Source organism: Mustela nivalis (genome assembly GCF_964662115.1).
Source record: "Mustela nivalis genome assembly, chromosome: 5".
Lineage (NCBI taxonomy): Eukaryota > Metazoa > Chordata > Mammalia > Carnivora > Mustelidae > Mustela > Mustela nivalis.
In genome coordinates, this window is record NC_139024.1 from 143,634,547 (window position 1) to 143,651,657 (window position 17,111).

Sequence of the window (17,111 nt, forward strand, 5' to 3'; positions counted from 1 at the left end):
TGTACTGATCTCAAATGATTTTTGAAATTCCCAAGAAGTGGGCCAAAGTGCTGAAAATTATGAAGGGAAATGATTAAAGTTGTTTTTTTGGGTGGCAATAAGAAGGAAAATAGTCTTGGTTAATCACAAAAGAACTTCATCTGGATCTTAAAAGTTGCCCTTAGATGACATTAAGGTACGAAAACAAAACAAAAACCCAGCTTTAATACCTCTGTCTCTCCCTGGATAGCAGGCTTCTGCTTCCTCTTCCCCCTGAAAACTCTCCAGGGGCTTGCTTCATGCATTAACTTTGCTTAGACTATGAGACAGGATCCCACGGTTAAAGCGGATGGTGTGGTGAGAGGTGCTTTCTCCACATCAACGGGCCGAAGGAAGCAGTGGCAAGATGAGTCCCCAAAACATACTTAATTATACACAGTTCCACACCAGAAAAATGCTTAGATTAAACAGCCGGTTCAGAGCAAGTGGGGGCACCTCCTAGCTTTTAAAATTTGTTTATAGGGTTTTTTTTTTGTTTTGTTTTGGCTTGTTTTTGGCTCAGATTTAGACTTTTGTTTATTAGGGAGCACTAAGTGCCTTTATATATTACTTGCTTATTAAGTTTATTATTTGCTTATTAAGGAGCACTAAGTACCTTCGCCTCTTTGTGCTAGCCAGGACCGCACATATGCCAGTGGCGGTCAAGATACCGAATGTTTGGTCTGGGGCACAGGCATTGTGGTAACACCCTCCTCTCCACTTGGCCTTGCTGGTCTTGCCAACCCAACCAGGAGACCAGTGTTTTGAACGGTTGTTACCAACAGAAGCCCTAAAGAGTTTGATGAGCTCTCAAGACGCTTCACCGTCCTTCCCTAGAAGAAAGAATGCCCGGCATTCGGCAAATATTAGCTCATGATGGTGACTGTTGTCCAAACTGAATATCAGCCTTCAGGTGAGCGTAATCAGTGTCCCACGAGGAGTGTCCATCTTTATTGACACTGTTTTTTTTATCTTCCACACTCTTTTTTTTTTTTTTTTTTCCTTTAAGGGACAGTCCAATATCTAAAAGTGTGGTTTCTGGAAGTCCATTTAAAGCAGAATTCTCCCTTTGCATTAAAGATCAGGCAGAGTTTTGATCTCAAGACACCAAGGACCAGGTATCCCTTGACCTAGCCAGTTGTTTGTCGGTGTGTAATTCTTACGGGAATGACCAGGGGCTTGGCTTGAACCTGCACCATGAGTTTTCCCATGAGTTAAATGAGGAGGTAGGGAATTTCTCTAGTGGCTCCGAGAAAGAGCGTGTGATGTCATGAAGCATGAGGAAGTTGAGGCGGGATGAGAGGGCTTGGAGGATGTGGATCCTTTACCTTTAAGAGGGAGTTGGGATAGGAAAAGCCACTGAGTACAAGAACAACACAATGAGCAAAGGATTTTCTTTTTCTTTCTTTTCTTTCTTCCTTTTTTTTTTTTTTCAATATTACTTGGGCCTTCAAATCCTCTTCCTCCATGCTTCCTGCTTCAGTAGCCGACAAAGAAAAGCAACAGGAATGAAGGAGCTCTCCCAGGCCATGAGAGTCAGTAGTAAAATGAAGCTGGAAGGTTTAGAGGAAATGACTATTTTTCAAGTATGTAGAGGAAAGATTCGATATTATTTGAGGCTCATGCTGGCTTGAGGGGTGAAGTGGTGGAATGGTCTGTCACATTTCCTGCTGTTTTTCTTTCCAGTAAGAGTGTAGTTTCTGAAAGTCCATTTAGAACAGATTTCTGTATTCTCCCTGGAGGCCAGGCAGAACTTTGATCTCAGGACTCCGAGGACCAGAGGATCCTGGGTGTGGAGTAGTGACCTTTGGTAGAAGGAAAGAACTCCCTACAGGGTACTGAATTTTTCTCCCCATGGAATGGCTTCTTTTGTGATGGAAACCATTGGCTTTAACCCTGTCTGTGCTTCCTAAAATAGTCAGAGTATTATACTAAGTCAAGGTCTGCCAACTTGGGGTTATAATTAAGTTAGAGTTCTTTCAGGAAGACACCTACTGACAGTGAGAAAGAGAAATCTTTCATCTTTCCTGGTGAAAGAGCCAGCACCCAGAGAGGGATAGGACCTTCCTAAGATCACACAGCAAGCTATGGCATCTCTGAACCCTGAACCTTGGAGCACAGACGTTTTAACCAGAGGCTCCTGGACATCAGTGGAGAACTGATGTCCAAGGTAACCTTGACAGAGGGTTCTGGATGGTAAAGGCAAAGTCAGACTTCATAAAAGTTTTACCTTTCGGCTTCATGGGTGATGATGGGCAGGTCCACCCTTGCACCATGTAAGGGAAGAAATGTAGGGGAAGAGAAAAGAAATATAAGGAGACATACAAGTCCCATGGCTTTGAAAAGTGAATTTCTATGGGATGAATAGAATATAACAGGAAAGTTATATTTTCTAGGGTTCACTCACTAAATAATCCTTAGTTAATATGAGTGAAGAGGAATCTTTGTTGCTTCACTCTCTTACTCTATAGTAAAACTTAAGTATATTAAAGCTCAAGATGTTGCATTTTATTTTTCTTTTCCTTTTTTATTTTTTGCATTTTATTTTTCTAAAGTCCTGAAAATGCTTATTTTCAAACCCAAGTTTTCCATGTGTAAAATACTGTTTTCAAGCCCATATTCTCAATGGAATTCCTTCCACGTCAGCTTTTGCTCCTTTTTGCACCCCCTCACAACTCCTGGGATCCTGGGTCTAGGGCTACTAGTGAACATAGCTGTTACTCAGGACCTTATGATTTAACAGCAACTTCTCATCTTTGCAGAGAACTGGACTTCCCGTAGCATTTTTCCTTTAGCTATTGATCCTCCACCCCTAACAATCTTTTTGGGATGTTGGGGCATATTTTTATACCTGGGTGCCACTGGTAATGAATACAGAAGGGCCTAGACCTTGGAGACACTGGTTAATGGAAATGATGGGTCCCAGCCATGACAGGCTGCTCATTGCTCTGAGAGGCAGCACTCTGGGGATTTGACATACAGACTTGCTGGTTCAGAGAGGTTTCGTGTGTGTGTGTGTGTGTGTGTTTCTGCCTCTTATTTCTTCCCTTTCATAGTCTGAATCATCCCACCCTCTACCCTAAACTACTGTGCAAGTATCTAAAATGAAATTCGCAGTATTAGGCTACCATTGACGTGGCATGGGCACGGACCAACTGGAACAGACAGGGACAGAACTGTGGGAGCAGGTCCCTGGTGGCCCCCACGTAGGTCAGATGTGAAGCCCCCAGGTGTTGTATTGTGGGGAGGTCCAGCAGTCTGGGGAAGGGGTGGGCCTCCAGGGTGGAACTTTTAGGCTTCTCGCTATAGCTATTTATGAACAGGATGGAACTCTGGCAATATTTTAAAAACGGAAATGGTCTCATTGGTACATGCCCCTGTGCGTGGCAGACTTGGAAGGATCAAAACTCTTTTCAACTTGGTCAGTTATCCTCTGTACAGCTTTACTGAGTGAAATCCCATTGTCTCCTTGCCCATTGGAGTCACTCTGCCCATCTCTGTCCTCCTGCTGCACGGCCATCCTGCCATGCTGTTTCTCTCACTCTCCGTGCTCCCTTTACATGGGCCTCAATCTCCTTTGGTAAAAATGGAAATATTCTAAGGTATTCTTTGTTTTCTTGAACGTTTTTAGCAGCGCAATTTTATGGCCTCCAAATCTGAGGTTTGTCTTACACCAGGGTTTGGTAAGGTCCTAGGTCTACTCTAGGATCGTCACGAAGAAAGAGCTGCTTATAAGTTCAGGTCTTGCTCTTGTAGGTTAACCTCCAGACCATGGAAGGGTGTCTATATATTTCCCTGACCAAAATGAGGCTCTACTAAAGAAGGTTCATAAGACCCATTTACAGGGGTCTCTTTGGGAGAATTTGTGGTGTTGAAATATTCCCTTACTCAGGCTCTGCTCTAGTGGTAATTATTTGTCACAACGAGATGGATCCTTTTATTTCTCTCCACTCCAATCCATCCTATATTTCACCATAATCATAATACTCTTCCCCAAATGCTTCAATCATACTTTCATTGAATCCAGAGCTAGAAAGAACTCAAAAAATAATTTATGTTATTTCCCCATCTCAGAAAGATCTTTCACAGACATTCTTTGCTTATAGAATAAAGTGTTATCTACTGAGGCCGGAGCATTAGAGAAGGACCAGATTGAGATGGAAGGAGGGAAAGTATTGTGATTTTGGTGTTGGACATCTTGAGTTTTAAATTTCTTATTAGGGGTATCTTTAAACATAGCCAACATTTGAAAGAAAACCATAATAAACCCCATATAACCATCATATACTTATCAAGAGACAATTGGTGTTGTTTCACCTCTATCCACACTCTGCCTTCCCTCTGTGGATTACTTTGAAGCCACTCCATAGTATCATTGTCATCCCATCTGTAAATATTTCAGTATGGACATAATGAATTTGATATGCTTTGTTCAACCAAGCAAAATGTGAAATAGTCAATTAGATATGTGGGCCCCAAGCTTAGAGGGAATGAACAGTAAATGTTCCCAGGCCTCATGAGACTCATAGTAACAAAGGAGACAAACCCATGTAATAATGGTTAACACTCATTTAATCTTACTATACGACAGGCACTCTTTGGAGAGGTTTGCACTCATCAACTCATTTCCTCATGACTATACCCCAATGAGGTAGGTAGTTAAATTTGTTCTATTTTATAGATGATGAAACTCAGGAAGGAACAAGTCTTTGATGGTACGAGAGTGGCAGTGATCACTTCTGCCTGGGGACAGGGAGATGGAGAATGGTAGTGTCAAGGAAGGTTTCGTGGGAAGAGCCTGCAAAAAATGGACCTTGAGCCTCTCATTAAATAAGATACTCAACAGATCCAGAATTCTGCCAAAGGTATGTAAGAGTCTCAATAAAGCACTCTGTCTACAATTGATATAAGAAGAACGTAGCCCAAATTGCTCATGTAACTGACTCAGTGAAGGTAAATAAGTATCGTTTCCATCAAGATGTGATTTATCCTACTAAAATTCAGAAAGGATAATTAATTCAAGAATACTTAAATCTTGAAGCAACCCCACCACAATAAAGGTCAGAACGAAGGTCTGTTACAGGCCATATGGTTTTCATTAAGATACATAATTTCTCTTTGCAGTCATCCCACTTTTGGTCAAAGATAATCTTAGGGAAAGGTTATTATTGACCACAAAATCAGGCCAGTTTAGTTAAATCTGGCTTAGCTATCTAGATGGGTATAGCAGGAATGATAATTTGTCATATAGGATATTTTCAGTTTGCTTTCTGGACATTTTCACAAGGAATTTCAGATCAAACTCTTTAAAAAGTCTCTTCATGTTAGGATGTCAAGCTGAGAACTTACTACCAGATTTTAGCTGTAGTAGCTAAACGTTTGGGCAAATTCCTCTCTTCTTGAGGTCACCCAAATATTCTGAGACTCATGCACCTTCCTGGAAATGACCTTTCTCACTTGCCTGTGAGGTTAGGAATGTATAAGCCGGGTGTCAGGCCTGTTTGCCTATGAGAGCTTTGTAAACACTGGTTCCATAAAGCTAACCTTAATTTCTTCAAAGTATCCGGTCATATCTGATTAAATAAGCAACATTCTCAAATATGACATTCCAGACAAAGCCTTGGTTGCATAATCCCTATTTTCAATTATGTCATGGTAGCAAGGACAGATTTTTATTGAACCTATGTGCAACCATTGCCACGAAAATAAAAATACTCAGCCAGAGTTTCTGAACTCTGGATTAATCAGGCAAGAAGAGTAAGATGTCATTTGCAAATCTTACAGTTGACAAAGACAGCATCTGCTAAATTACCAGTTATAAAGAGTAGAAGAGGAAGGTAAGGGCTTCCTTATTCCTCAGAAAATAGGATGTTAGAACAACCACATTCCAGACAAAAGCGTAGTCATTCTTCATCCGTTCATTCAGTCTTAGGTAATTAAATCTTGTTCTTCTCTGTCTGGAGCAACAGTCTCATGAGCCCATCTGTTTGTCAGAGTTCTAGAAATCCTGACTCAGTCCGTGGGTATGATCTTAGCCCACTTGTTTAAGTGATGCTACCAGAACTTTATACCCCAAAGTACTTCTGGGTTGGAGAGGAAGTACTCTGGCCTGTAGCTGATTGCAAGAGCTTCAGGGAAGCATTTGCATAAAACAAAGCATTATCTGTAGATGATGTAAGATTTTAAATAGCTGTGGTAAGCTTATGACCGATAATCTTCAGTAGTGAAATATTTGAGGGTTGTTCGCTGTAAGGATAGTGCAACTGACCCAAAAAACATGGTCGTTTATGTGACACGCAAAACAAAATAAAGTCAACCCAAAAAGTTTGAGACAAAGTAATTACAAACATAATTGCTACTCCAATGTCAAAGAAGAATGGATATTACATCTAATTTATAAAAATAGATGAACATTATCTTTTCAGAGAAAAAAAAATCTTCATACATAACTGTAACAATCCTGACATGATAAACCATGAATATAGTATACCAGATGTACAGTGAGAATATTCAAGAATATGTCAAGAATATCAAAGAAAGCGATTCTGTAAGTCTGGAGTAGGTCCTACACATCTCTATGTTGATGAAACTCCATAGCTGAGTGATATGAATCTCATATTGAAAGTCACTGTCCCAAAGATGCCAGATTCAAATTAAAGAAGTAAAATTGTGATCGAGTTAATATTAAAAAAAAAAATACTTGAAATTGGGATGTCTGAGTCACTCAGTCATTTAAGCAGCTGCCTTTGGCTGGGGTCATGGTCCCAGAGTCCTAGGACTGAGTTCTGCATCAGGCTTCTTGCTCAGCAGGGAGCCTGCTTCTCCCTCTGCCCCTCCCCCTGCTCATGTGCTCTCTCTCTCTCTCTCAGATAAATAAATAACATCTTCAAAAGATACCTGAATTTATGACTGATAGCACTATGCCATTGTTGCCTAATATTAGACAAAGCAGTACTAGGACTCTGATAGAAACATGTCAAGAATAAAAAGGGTACTGATAATTCTCCAGGAACATCTCATGTAACACACAATTTCTGAAATATTTATGACATTGTATCCATACACATCTCACCTAGGGAAAGTTAAGCATCTCTTCTGGTGTGCTAACTCATCAGTGGAACGCTTCAAATATGCCTAATTATTTCAAGACTTTTTTTTTTTTTATTTGGATAGAGGAAAGAATAAATCATGGTGATTTTCCAGGGACCTTTAAAAAAAAAATACACACACACACACACACACACACAAATATATGGCACCTCCAAACTACATGAAACGAAAAGGCAAAATTATAATGACCTAACCATGAAATGAATATCCCTTCATTTACTCAGTATAGTATGGTTCAAAGTTTTAAGTTTCTCAAAGATCTTGCAAATTCTTTTCAAGCTGACATACCACAGTAATAGTTATCGCTGAAATAAAGTTTTTCAGAGCAATGATTCAAATGGGTAAAACACTGATTAACATGTTTCAAAGTCTTAAACATTTACTAGAAGTCATGTTAGCTTTTTCAATCAGTAGATCTGTAAAGTTGAGAAAGAACATACACAAGTAGAATAAAAATCTATGCTTACGTTATATTTAACACCAATAAATCAGAGAAAACAGCTGTTTTCATGAAACCAAAATTATTAAGCTAGTATTTCTTGTCAAAACTTAGCCAAATTTGTGAACTTGAATTCTTAAGCTATTTCTGAGTTAGTTTATTTCTCTTTTCTTTCTTTTTTTTTTTTTTTCCTTTCTTTCTTTTTTCTGAGTTGGTTTCTATAAGAATATTTCTTTTTTCCCCACACTGGAAGTGTTAAGGTCTAATTTATTTTTTTTTTCTGGGACTTTAAGGAATGTTCAGTTTATGTGAGTGCTTATTTATCTCTAAGCCAATCAGACTAGAGCTCCTTTAAGAGATTTTCTAATCTAGTTTATTAAGACCATCAAGAGATAGGAAGTATTACACACTCACACAATAACAGGCAAATGCCTTTCTCAGTTACAGGTGTATAAACATACAGCTCACACAGAAAGAAAGCTTATGGTTTCAATTCTAAAATTTCAGCTAGAGGTCGATCATCAACCCAGAAATACAAAACTCACCAGTCTGGACATTCACTTCCTGATTGGCATTAAATTCTTAGTCGATGTGAGCTCAAAATAGACAAAGAGAAGAGACTGACCAAACCCTAAGTACCTTTCACCCAACAGACAAGATGTCTATAAACCACCAGCTTTTGACAGAGATCATCAAATGGTCAGAACAGGAAACCAAAAGAAGACAACTCCAGAAATCAAACAAGTGTTCCGAAGGAATCCAAATCAAATCTTGATGGCACTACCTATAGATAAGGGTCTGGGGCATGGTAGTTGGGCTCACGGAATCAGTCAGGAGCACAAAGGACTCCAGCTGGCTCATTCCCGGGGTGGAATGGAGATCTGCAGGTGAGGTCCAATTCTGCCCAATCATTACACCCAACTGGGAGTGCCCTTATTTACAGGGAGAATATGGGAAGAAAGGGGACCTAGTCAGCACAAATGTCTGAAGGAAATTGGCCCAAATGCCGTGAGATGACCAAGAGCATGGTCACATCGGGATTCAAATCATGGATCCACCACTTATGTGACTTTGGAAAGCGATTTTACCTTCCCAAGTCTCCATCTTTTCGTACACAACATTGGAGATAACAGTAGCTACCACATAGTGTGATTGCAAAGATTAGCATTCCACGTACAAGAACGCTCCAGAGACCAGCTTTTAATACTTGACTCAAAACTTTCACTGTATACCTCCAACTTCTCCTGTTTTTATCTTTACCCTCTGACATTTACCTCCTACTTTAGGGCAATGCTTCTCCAATTTTATGTGCAACAGAATTACCTGTAAGGTTTGCCAAAAATGAACATCCTGAGGTCACAAACCCCAGGAACGATGATCTAGTACATGGCGGGACCCAGAAAACTTCATTTGAGCAGGTCTCCGAGTGGTTCCGATGTTGGCGTCCTTCACATTATAATTGAAAAAAAGGTTACGTTAGCTGTTCCTCACTCTGACTGCGAGCTTTCTCTGTCCCAGGTTTTTGGATACTGCTTCCTCAGAGCGGAATGGCCTTTTTTCACGGTTCTGCTGGTGAAATTTTTATTTATTCTTCAAGACTCCCTTCAAATGTTTTCTATTGTATGAGGTCTTCCTGGACTCCTCAAGGCAAAAGGGCTTTGCTGTCTCTACTCTGGTATTTGTTTACACATCTCATTCCCCACTTGACAGTGAATTCTTGTAGGGGAGGGACTGGGTGTTACTTATCTCTGTGTCTTCAACATAGAGAAAAGGCACTCTTTCAGTGTCTGGTAATTGAAATGACAATCCCAAACCTGTATTTTGGGGAAAATGATTGGAATCTCTCCCACCCTTGACTTTAAACTCCTCTATAAACCTGAACGGAGAATCAATACAAAGGTTCAGTCCAGAAGACAGTAAGGTCTGTCAAGCTGCAGAATGGGAAAAAATAATTTTTTTTTGCCCTAAATGTATGATATAAAAGACTGGGCATCTCTGTGGGGTACCAATCTCTAAGAAAACCGGTGCTAACACATCACTGCAATTAACCAGAAAAACAGTGCTCATTAACTCAGGTTCCCACCAGCCTCTCCTTTCATCACTGGCAAAACAGAATTTTGTTCTGCTTCTGCTAAAGTAGATAGCGCCCTTCAGTAGAAATAAAGACCTTCCTAGCCTCAACCTATCTCTGCTATTTTTGTGCATGAAACATGTTCCTCGGGCAATGACAGATCGCTAACAGCCTCTGAGTCCAGCCACCTGGCAATCACCCGAGCTCAGCAGTGACAGGCAGCCGACATTCTGAACCCAAAGAAGGCACGATGAGGTGCTCTTTCCAGGGAACACTGCTTCATCATTACATGCGTGTCGCAGACCTCTGCTGAGGAATGTGAATAAAAATTGCTCTCCAACTCTGGGCAACAAAAGAAGCCATGAAATGAAAGATGATTCAGAGTCAGTTGAAATGATAAATTTGGTAATACGGTCACATAAGGAGCTTTACAAGCTCATGAATTTAAAAAAGGAGTTTCAGTGCTAGAAGTCAAGAAAGTCACTCCCTTTGGTTGCGGGGGGTGGGGGGGCAGGGGGTGGCCACAACTAGCGGAGCCTGAGGGACTTCTGATGCTCCATTTCCTGGTCTGGGTGCTGAAAACATGGGTGTGTTCCCTTTGTTGGAATTCTTGGAGCTGTGCATTATGATCTATGTTGTGTGTGTGCTATATTTCAAGAAAGTGTACCTCCTCCTCCCAAATAGCATTTTTGTCCCCTTCCTTCACTAAATAAATGCTAAACAAATATGTAGAGAATAATCATCTGAAGGAGTGCCAGAATTATAACACGCCTCCAGGAGCCTTATATGTCTTAGTTCGGCCTGGGCATCAAGTGTGCATTTTTTTTTTAAAGATTTTATTTATTTATTTGACAGAGAGAGATCACAAGTAGACAGAGAGGCAAGCAGAATTAAAGGGGGGGGGGGAAGCAGGCTCGCTGCTGAGCAGAGAGCCCGATGTGGGGCTCAATCCCAGGACCCTGGGATCATGACCTGAGCTGAAGGCAGAGGCTTTAACTCACTGAGCCACCCAGGAGCCCCAGGTGTGCATCTTTACTCCCCGCAGTTCACGTCATTGTTCCAAAACCTAGCTTTCTTCTTCAGGGCCAAGGCCTCCTGCACACTTTTCCCACATAAGGTCCCCATCTCAGCTGCACATGGAAGGCTTCTCCAGAGCCACCATCCTGCCTCAGATTCGCTTCCTTGTGCATGTTGCCCGGCTTTGTCAGGTCTTGACGCCATCCTGAAGACGGTAAAATGAGCCAAGTGATTTCATCTCTCATGGCACACCTTGAGGACATTACTTGGGCACAAGCCAATGTACTGCTCACAGCTTGAGAGACGTTTTTTTCCCACGAGCTAGCTCACCTCCCCCTCTTTCACAAAGAACTTCCTCCATGGGAAAAGACACATCAGAGAATACAGAGCATTGTAGCAGTGGGAAATATGCTTGACATGGGAGATGCTGTCCCCACTCCCTCCTTCCCCACCCACTCCACACCGATGTGTCAACTCTAATTTCTTACTAATGCTTGGGTTTCACTTGAAGCTTTCTTTCCTTGCTCAGGCCCATCAACAAATACATCGAGGGAAAGAGAGAGCATCAAGAAAGACTGGCCTGGGTGTAAGCAATTCTTTGTTGCTGATTGGCCTTGAGCCGCTTGGAGAATTTGACTCCCTGAACTCTTTGACAGAAGTAGGTGCCCTGTAAGTATGTTTCCCTCCACTTGTGACTGGAACTAAAGGCAATGATGAGCCTCAATGGGCAGTATGTGTTTGTTGATTGACACTTGACTTCAAGACCAGCTGAGCATTCACACTCTCTTGGTTAATTCCACTGGTCTTTCTACTTGGTCAGTTTCATGACTCTGATCCAGGGATTCTGAACTAGAATCTCTACTCAACTAGACACAACTGTAGTACCAAAAGGCTTGTGCCAAAAGGTAGAGGGAGTAGATGCAAAGAATCACGCTTTCGTTGGTTTGTAACAGTGTCGTGGCCAGTGGATTTCAGGAAGTTTTTGTTTTGTGTTTCTCCAAACAATATCTTCAGAGATTTTGCCTTTCATTTTTCAAGCAGCTTTATAAATTTTGCATCTTTTATACTTAAAAAATTTTATAAAGTCTAATTTTTATGCAGTAAGATTGGTGGGATTGGACAACTCTATAGACTTATCCAAACCAAGGTGTAGAACATCTCCTGGAGAAATAAATCATGTCCTTTTGCAGTCACTTAAACTCCCCACCCCTGCAACAAATGCACACTCTTTCTGACTCCACCCTACCTTCTGATGGAACTTAGAGGAAATTATTATTCTGATTTGTCTCACCATAAATTAGTTTTGCCTTTATAAACCGGAGGCATACAATATGTCTTCTTCTGGGTCTGGGTGATTTCGTTCAACATGATGTTTCTTCAGGGTTGTCCGTGACATTGTTGGCATCAGAAGTTGGTTCCACATTATTCCTCTGTAGTATTCCATTGTATAAATACGTTGTAAGCTCATCAGCTCTCCTCTGTGGGTACTATCGGACTGCCTTCCATCTACAGATATTAGTAAGATGGCTATGGATACTGTTGTAAAAGTCTTGGTGCACTCATTTTTTTTCCATTTCTCTCGTGTAAGTAGACTTGTAGGACCATAAGCAGATATGTGGTAACTTTATAAACAACTTCCAAAATTTCTCCCAAGTGTTCTTACCATTTTACACGTTTATTAGCAATACCTAAGAGTTTCAATTGCTTCACATAGGGAATCGCCAATATTTTAATTTTACTTAGGCCCACATTGGCATTTTCACTTTTTATTATTTCAGCTCTCTTGATTTATGTGAAACGATATCCTTTTGTGGTGTCAGTGGGAAGGCCCCTATGATCTGTGATGCTGAGTGCTTTTTCTCGAGCTTATCGGCAATTTTTTCTTTTGTTACGGGTCTGTTCAAATCTTTTGACTATTTTTATAAATTGGGCTTTTTAAAAAATTTTGGGTTTTTAAGAATCTTATATATGCTCTGGATATAATCCTTTATCAAATGTATGTATTGCATAGATGTTTTTCCCATCTGTGGTTTGATAATTCATTTTTTTATCATGACCTTTGATGAATAAATTATTAATTTTCATGCAGTTTGACTTAGCAATTTCTTCTTCTTTTTTTTTTTTACACTTCTGTGATTATTTATTTATAATGAATTTCTAGAATAAAAGATTCTAGGGCAGAATACATGTTTTTTTTTGGTTTGTTTTGTTTTGTTTAAATTTTTTTTATTTAATTTCTTTTCAGTGTAACAGAATTCATTGTTTATACTCCACATCCAGTGCTCCATGCAATACATGCCCTCCATAATACCCACCACCAGGCTCCCCCAGCAATTTCTTCTATTATGATTAATGCTTGTTATACCTTGTTCAAGAAACCCTTTGCCTTTCCAATGGTGATGATACCCTCATGCATTTTCACAAAGAAGTTTTATATTTTGTTTTGACATTCAGGTCTATGATCCATATCAAATTAATTTTTGTGTATGATATGAAATGGAAAGTCAATTAATTTTGTATGGTATGAAATAGAAAGTCAAGATTAATTTTCCCCCAAACACTCAGCAGTTCAAAAGTTGTGTTCAAAGTCTAATTTTCTTATTAGAATGACTTGGTCCTTTGGTTGAAAATCAGTTGGCTTATAGAGTAAATCAGTCTTCTGTTCTGTTCTATTGATCTAGATCTGGACCCCCTTCAGTTCCACAGACTATGATCTCATTTCCTACAGAATAAGTCTTAAAATTGGCTAATGTAGAGGCACCTGTGTGGTTCAGTTGGTTAAATGTCAGCGCTTGGCTCAGGTCATGAATCCCAGAGTCCTGGAATTGAGTCCTACATGGGGCTCTCCACTCACTGCGGAGTCTGCTTTTCCCTCTATCCCTCCGCCCACTTTCACACTCTTCAAAAATAAATGAATAAATTTTTTTAAAAAAATTGGTTAATGTAAGTCTTCCAACTTTATTAAAATTGTTTTGGTTATTCCAAATCCCCTGGATTTCTATATTTATTTTAGATTTGGCTTGTCATTTTCTTTAAAAGGGTCAGCTGGATTTTTTAATAAAATTAGATTGAATTTATCATCAGTTTAGGGAGAATGGACAACTTTATATGTTGAGTCTACCCGCTTATAAAAATAATATTTCTTCTCATTTATTTAGGTTTCATTTGTCTTGACAATATTTTTTAGTTTTCCAAGTATAGAGATCTGGCACACCTTTCACTATATGTATTCCTACTTATTTAACTTTTTGGATGTTATCATGAGTAATGTCTTAAAGATTACATTTGCCAATTTTCTAGGCATAGGGTATGCCCTAGGCATAGTGACTTTGTATCCTGAAGCTTTGCTAAATTTACTTCTTAGTATTAATATTTATGCAGATTCCATTGCATTTTCTATGCACAAAATTGTTTTCATTGATAAGTTTGATTCCCTCCTCTGGAATCTTTACACTTTTTATTGCATTTACTTTTCTTACAGAATTGCCACAACTTCTAGAATATTACAAAATAAAAGTAAGAGCCGATGTTCTTGCCTTAATCTCCATCCTAGAGGAAAAGCATTTGGTGTCATTAGTTTGAAGAATAGCTCGCAATTAGATGGAAAAAGGTTTCTTCTATTTCCATTTGCTGATAGTTTTTGTCATGAATGGGTGTTGAATTTCATCTAGTGCACTTTCTGCATTTATTGAAATAATTGTTTTCTTTGTTCTCCTAATAAATTCACTCATTCAAATCACATTGATTTATTTTCACACATTAAACTAATTTTGCATTTCTGGATAAATCGTACTTGGTCATGAGTTTTATTTATTAATCATGACTTTTTGTGTGTTATTGGATTTTAACTGCTAATCTCTTATTAAGGATTATATACATATATCTGTATATAATTTTAAAGACTCTTTCTGAAAATACCAATACATCTTGAGCTCTGGTTATATTAACTATTTTTCTTTGATAATTTTTTTGATAATTTTTTTCATATGTTCCTTAATTTTAGATTTTCAGTGTTTCTTTATTTTAGATTTAATGCCAGACAACATGCATTAATAGAAACACTGAAGACCCAGACCAATTCTTCTACACCGAGAAGAGGGCATGTCTCCTCTTCTGTCAAACTTTTAGTGTAGAGCTTTGATCAGTAAACTTTGTAGTGGAGATGGGCAAGAGACCCTGTTGTTACTTTAGTTCTTCTGTCCTGATCCCAGCCTTCACCTCTTAGTGAAATCTTAGCGTATCTCACAGGTACACCTTGCAGTTCTTCTACTCTGCCTCCAGCAGAAGCCTAGAGACCCTTGTTGAGATTTCCATCAGCTTTCTACCCCTTCTGCAGCCTTTGACAGCTTCTGCCTTGCACTTAACAAAGGCGCCATGTATCTCGTATCTCCCAGGATTTTCTTGTCCCCACTCTTCAGTGTATCACCTTGTGTGCAGATGACAGCCCAATGATCTTTTACTCCTTTTTACATTCTAACAGGAAGCAAATGTTTAAAGGTGGTGGTAAAAAAAAAATCACTAGGTAAGTGAAATTCTATACCATGCATTAAAATACACACACACACACACACACACACACACACACACACACACACACACTGTCCATTCCCTAATTTCTCTTAACGCTTGCCCTACTCAGCCATCCACACCACTTCCTGTTGTCCGCCTCTGATAAGTCGGTGGCTCTCCATTAAGATGCTTTTGCTCCTCCCACCCCTCCAGGGGACACTTCTGATTGTTACAGCTGGGGAGAGAGTGCTATTGGCATACAGTGGGTGGAAACCAGGGTTGCTGTTAAACATCCAACAATGAATAGGACAGCCTTCAACAACAAAGAATTATCTGGTCCAAAATGCTAATGGTGCTGAAATTGAAAAACCCTCTTCTAAGGGAACATGAAAAAATGCCCACAGCAGGTTCAGTTTTCTCCTTCTTCTTCTCCTTCTCCTCCTACTCCTTCTTCTTCCTCTTCTTCTCCCCCTCCTCCTCCCCTTTCCCCTCCCCCTCCCTCTCCTCCTCCTTCTTCTTCTTCATCAGCATCATCAACAAATTCTGGTGGTTACCAAGCCGATCTCAAAGGAATGGAAGGAAAAGGAAGAATATATGTATTATCTTCCTAATCCTGGGAAGGCAGTGCCTTCCATTGCCCCATGTCCCCTCCCTGTGACGTACCATGGTAGTCTCTGGAATAAATGTCACTGAATGAATACGTGGATGGAAGAGAAGTATTGGTGCCACCTGGTATCTGATAGGACTCTTTTACAAAGCCTTTCCCTGAGCCCCCAGTCCTTGTCAAAGGACAAGGGGATTTGAAATGTGTGTCCCCAAAATTATAATATACAGTGATATTCTGCTTTTTGAAGTTAGCTAGTTCAGCCATTAATTATTTACTTTGGATATTCTTTCAAAACTATCCTTCCATTTCTACATTTGTGACTGGCCACTGCCATGGGACACTGTGCTCAGCCCTTGGGTAACACAGTGAGGACTGCATGGGCTTTGGCTCTGCAGGATCCTTCTCAGCATATGCTCCACAGAAAAGCACGAACCCCTGAGTCACCAAAGTCATGCTCATGATGGCTATTTTGAAGACATGGCCTCAAATTGGGTTTAAAAGTCTGAAAAGATGAAGTGAGAGAATTGAGTACGTTATAGTCTTGATGCATAAATTTAATTTGGGGCTTCTTGGGCGGCTCAGTCAGCTAAAAATCCTACTCTTGGTTTCCACTCAGATCACGATCTCAGGGTGGTGAGATTGAGCCCTGCCTTGGGCTCCGTGCTTATTCGGGAGTCTGCTTCCTCTCTCACTCTCACTCTCTCTCAAATAAATAAAACTATCTTAAAAAAATTTATATATGAAACTCAGTTTGTTTGTTTTTTTTTTAAGCAATTATCAGTAGAAAATTGTGTCTTCCAAAATCACTTTGGGGACAGGATGCAAGGCTTACAACCAATTTACCCAGACAGGGAAGTACTACGAGTTAGACTAATGTGGGTTACTGGCATTTATTTTTGTTATTTTTGCTCTAGTTGTCTGATGCAAATATTTGGATGGATGATTTATAACCATGCTTGAGTCCTGAGGCTTTTTCACTGAGGCTTGAGTAGTCAGTGAGGAAATGTTTTTTAAATATATTCCAATTCAAATGATTTAAATAAATTATGAGTGTATGTGTGGGCATGTATATCTGTGCTCTGCACTGTACAAGAGAGTCCCAGCAGCTTTCAGTTTTCCTTTAAAAAGCTTTCAGATTCATAAATTATGAAAACCTTGCGTGCGGATGGAATACAATTTCTTCATCTTTTTTGATAATCTTTTAAATTTTTTTCTCCTTAAATTTTCATTTGATTTTTTTTTTTTTTTTTCTGTAGATATCCTAGGTTTGGGAGATTTAGAACTCTTACTATGACCGGGGTCTTAAGAGTTCTGGTTGAACCAGGGGTAAGGATAGGGCA